Here is a 5,666-nt window from a genome sequence, read left to right as displayed (position 1 = left end):
ATTTTAAAGAAGTCTCGTAATTAAATATTTTGTTAGCTTTTTTTAATGTATGAAATAAAATATATATTTTAAAATTTTAAATTATTAATTTTTTAATTTAAAACTTTAAATCGTTAATTTTTTTCAAATTGAATATTTAATTAACTATACGAGTACGATAATACGGTACATAATATTATGGTTAAATCGTTATAATAATATATGTATTCCGAGTATACTTGTAATAAACTCATTCCATATAATATTTCCGACAAACACCAAAAAAATATAATATTTCAAATTATCGAAAAATATTTAATTTGGTCCTTAAATTTGTACGCGAATTTTAATTTAGTTCCTAAATTTTTAATTGCATCTATTTAGTTTTCAAATGTTGTGAATATGATTCATATTAGTTGTTGGGATAATTTTAAAATCATAAACTTTAACGGAACACTGATGTGGACAACTGAATACCACGTAGGACTCTATAAAATGACATCATTTTTATTTTGGCACTCAAATATCTCAAAAACAATATTACAAGTGGTGTTTATTGAAATTTTTTCTCCCAAAACAAGAGATCTAATGTCGTTTTTGGGCTATTTGAGCGGCAAAACCAAAACAGTGTCGTTTCACAAGTTCCAGTGTGGTATTTGGTTGTCTATATTAGTACTCCATTAACGTTTGTGCGTTAGAAATTATCCTAGGGACTAATGTGAGTCATATTTGCAAGGTTTGAAAACTAAATAGAGATAATTGAAACTTTATGGACTAAATTGAGATTCAGTTCTGCTACACGTCAAAGCCTTTTTGACAACATAGTCTAACCAAGTTAGCTCAAATCCAATAAAATCTATTGATACAATATGCACGTGAAATCATGCCATTCTTCCTCTTCGTGTTTCTTTTTCGTATTTTTTTGTACGTCTCCTTCTCCTTCTTCGGTGCTATTGTTGCTACATTTTGTTTTTGTATTTTCTTCTCTTTTTCTTTCTCATCTGATATTGCCTTCTTTGTTTGGATTTTTATTTTTTTTAGTTTTATTCCTCTTAAGAGTCTTAGGAGGGTAAAACAAAAAATTATAAAAAATTTAAAAATTAAAAAGAAGAAAAAGCCGTAAAAGATGTGAAAAAAGAAGAAGAAAAGTTTTGAATTATGCATAATTTATCAGAACAAAAACATCGAAATTGCTTAACAATAATATGTAAATTTATAAGTTTTGACACCAAATTTTTGCTTAAAAAATACAAAAATATCTTTTTTAATGCTACATTTTTTTCCTTCTTTGTATTCTTCTTTCTTTTTTCTTGTTTCTGTTACTCTTATTTCTTTTTTTAGGAGCATTGTTTCTTATATTAGACTTAAATGAATATGTATGTATTGTATTACAATCTTATTTAGTTGAATGAATGTAAGTTCCTCCTCTTCCTACTGATTTTGCAGCATTATTATGTATTTCTTCTCTTTCTTTATTTGATTTTTTTCTTGTTTTTATTCTTGTTAACAGAATAAAATAAAATAAAAATCATGAATAAGGTAAAATAAGAAGGAGAAGATGAACAAAAAAAGATGATGATGATAATGAAGAAGAAGGAGGATGAGTAGTTTTGAGTTATCATTAAGTAAATTGTGGTTGTTTTGAATTGAGTTTGTTTATGTGTCGTCGTTATTAAGTAATTTCGGTGAATTCTGGATTTAATTTCGATGCATTATGGATTTAAATAAGGTGCACTTTTAGTATTAACTTATTTTAAACTGAGTTTGTTTGTGTGTCACTATCATTAAAAAATTTTGGTGCATTCTGAATTTGAACTGTTATATATATAAGAAGATGATGACGATGATGACAATAACGATAACAATGATGATAATAATCATGATAGAAGAGAAGGAGGAGGAGGAAAAAGGAGGAGATCAGAGAAATTCAAATGAGAAAAGAAAGAGGAGAAAGAGGAGGAGGAGGAGGAGGAGGAAATAGAGGTTGTGATGTGGTGTGGTGACGGTGATGACAACGATAACGAAAAAGAAAGATGAGGAAAAAAAAGAAGAGAAGAAGAAGAAGTAGCAGCATCACTGAGAAGGAGGAGGAATGCAAAGGGGAAGGAGAAGGAACGCGAAGGAGAAGGAAAAAAAGCGCGTGATGTGAAAAACGGTTATAACAACTTGGTAGGGGTGAGTATGGGTCGGGTTGGTTCGGGTTTAGGGTGCAATTAGAACCGAACCAGTTGAATTGTAATTTGTTCTATTTGACTCGTATTTACCTTTTTTGTGTATGTACCCGAATCAAACCAAACCGATTAAGAATGAATTGGTTCGATTCGGGTAATTGGGTACCCGATGAAACAGAAATTTATAAAAATAAATAAAAAATGAAATTTTTATTATAAAAATTCTATAAGTATAATAAACATGTAAAATCAATAAAAATAATCAAAGTATATTAAACACCAAATATACCAAAATCTAAACACATTAAATACAGTAGGAGTAGCTGCACTTGGCAAAGAAGTGCTTCCAACAACAATATCACTTACAGAGTTAGTTTTTCCCATTTTTGAATCTACAAAACACATAACACAAGTGCAAAACCATCAATTACAAAACCATCACAAGAACCTATAACAGTAACAATTGAAAAAAAATTATCAACAAGAACTAATAATTTATAATTTCAACAAAAAATTAAATAGACCAAAAAAAATTGAAAAAAAAAATTATCACTTCAACAGATAACATAAACAAAAATTGAACAAATAATATAAACAAAGTAAAAAATTGAACAAACACATAACAGAAGTACAGAACCATCAATTACAGAACCATCACAAAAACGCATAACAGTAACAATTGAAAAAAATTATCAACAAGGACTAAGAATTTATAATTTCAACAAAAAATTAAACAGACAAAAAATTGAACAAAACAATTATCACTTAAACAGATAACATAAACAAAAATTGAATAGAAAATAAAACAATTAACATTTTAACAGATAACATAAACAAAACATTAGAGACTTACTTGACCGGAGAAGACGATGCTGGAGGAAGCTGGCTGCTGGAGAGGGAACCGCTGACAGAAGACGAAACTGGCTACTGGAGAGGATGACGCTGATGGAAGACGAAGCTGGCTACTGGAGAGGATGACTCTGACGGAAGACATTGACAGAGATGTCGACGGAGACGCCTATGATAGAGAGGAAGCTGGTTGCTGCGTCGCTGCTGCTACCAGAGAAGACGATGCTGACGGAGATGTCGACGGAGAAGACAATGTTGACGGTCCCGCGGACGATAATGCTGACGGTCCCGCGGAAGACTATGTTGACGGAGATGCGGACAGAGACGCCGATAACGGAGAGAAAGCTGGTTAATTACGTGAATAACAGTGAGGTGGTGAGATTTGAAGAAGCTCTGCTACGGTTTACTCCATGGGGTGAGGGCATAATCGGGTATTCGTTATCCATGCTCATTTCTGCAACTTGGATTTAGTTAAATATTTTGCTTAGTTACAAAATTTTATTCATTGAGACTCGCATGCAAATTCAAAGATCAAATTGAGTATTAACTCCTCATTTAAAAAAAAAAATAAATTATAGACAATTTGTTATTTCTTTGTAACAAATATATAGATTTTGTTGAGTTATACGGTCGATCATATATTTATTAGTAAAATTTGAAAAAATTATATTGACGTCCATGGATAACAAAAAATAGAATAATTATTTAAATTAGTCTTTAGTATTTATAAAATTGGACTCTTTGATATTGTGGTTATTCGCCATGTCTAAAAGGTTGTATTTGTTTTTGAAAATAGAACAATATAGGACATTGAGAACAAGACATAAAGGACAACGATAGAAAATTCAGTGTTATTGTATTCTATTTGATGATAAAATAGAATAAATTATGGAAATCTAATTTATTCTCATTTTTTTCGTTTAAAAAATTTAAGAAAAATATAATAATAAAAATATAATTATAAAAAATTAACAAGAATAATAAAAGAAAAAATAAAAAATAAATTATGTCTCTTGTTAGTATCTTTGTGTTCTTCCTGTTATGATGGACACAAAATATACTAATTCAGTGTCTCTGGATATAATGTCTCTCTGTCCATGTCTCATCTGTCAAACACGATTTGTGTTTCAGTGTCCTGTCTCTGTAAACAAACACAACCTAAAAGACATGAATACGATAATACACGTTCATCGTTTGTTTGTTGAGACATAATTTTTTTAAGACACAGCTATACACACAGTTATCCACAAAAAACATATATTTTGAATCTCTCGAAAATGTTGAGATACAAATTTTTAGTTTGAAACATAGATTGAATTAATAATTTTGAAAATTTTGAACAATTTTATCTTTTTTTTATCCTTTTTTTTTCTTTTCTGTTCTTCTTTCTTCTTTTATCCTTTATCTTTTTCGTCATATCACATATCTGATCTTCATCTTCTTCTTTTTCTTCGTGTCAATGTCTCCCTCGTCTCACCTCCAAATTTGTATCCGCCCTCCCGTCTTCTTCTTTTATGTGCTCCCACCATTATCAGGTTTTTTAGATCGCACCGCTTCCAAGATCTTCGTCTTCTCCAGCTATGGCAATAATGGATATGAATGATGGAAAAAAGCCACACAAAATGATAGCTTTAAATGATAATGGATGAAGCAAGGGCATTGTTCGAATATTAGTTTAAATATTTTTTTCAAAAATTTTAACTTCTTATTTAAGAAAAAACTCATGTTTGAAACAAAATCTGAGTTTGTTTTTTAAAGGGAAGCATAACTTGGGTATTTGGGTTGCAACACCACTTTTTCTTAAGAATTTGTATTTCATAATAATGGTAACACAAGGAAGTCTAATTGGACATCAGCACTCTTCTCTTCATCGCCTCTCTCTCACCTTCTTTTTTATTTTTTATTCTCTGTTTCAATTTTTTTAAAAAAATTATTAAATTGATTACGAATTAAAAATGTTGATGACAGTAATTTAGATTATAAAAAAATCAATGATGGTGGTGAAAAACAATGATGGTAGTAGTGGTAGTGATGTAGCAGGACAAAAATGATATTTGATTTAGATAAGTGTATTTTGTACATCATCATCAAACATAGTAAAAAAATAGTGTATCTTATGTCTATGTATCTCTATGTGTTTGTGTTTCTGTTTTTATATTTAAAAGATACTAACCAAATACTGTCCTTAGTCTCTAAGTTTTAAAATACACAAAATAATTCTTAACATTTAGGATTATGTTACGTATACACTAAAATCAGTCACCAACATCAGCCACCAGTATAAAATACATGCTAGAATACAAATATACGTTGAAAATAATTAAATTATACATGTATTTATACATAAATACATTAGTAACTGATTTTAGTGACTAATTTTGGTGTACGAATAAAATTTTTGCAATATTTACCTCTATTAGCCAATACAATCCCTTTCCAATTTGCGCCATTAGTCACTAACATTGAATGCTGATATGAAACATTAACTGACGTGACAGTTAACAGTCCACGTATTGAGCTAAACAATTTAGTCCCCATGCTTATTTACAAATTGATATCGTTTGAGGTAGTCCAAAACAGTGCGTTTGAGAGGCATGTTATGTAAAACTCTTCACGGCCCTCTATATCTCACAAAATGACCCCAAATTCACCCTATCTTCTTAATTT

The sequence above is a fragment of the Arachis ipaensis genome, chromosome B01 (assembly GCF_000816755.2).
Source record: "Arachis ipaensis cultivar K30076 chromosome B01, Araip1.1, whole genome shotgun sequence".
In the NCBI taxonomy this organism is placed as follows: Eukaryota; Viridiplantae; Streptophyta; class Magnoliopsida; order Fabales; family Fabaceae; genus Arachis; species Arachis ipaensis.
The sequence above is the reverse complement of the archived record's forward strand: the minus strand, read 5'-3'. Positions refer to the sequence as shown.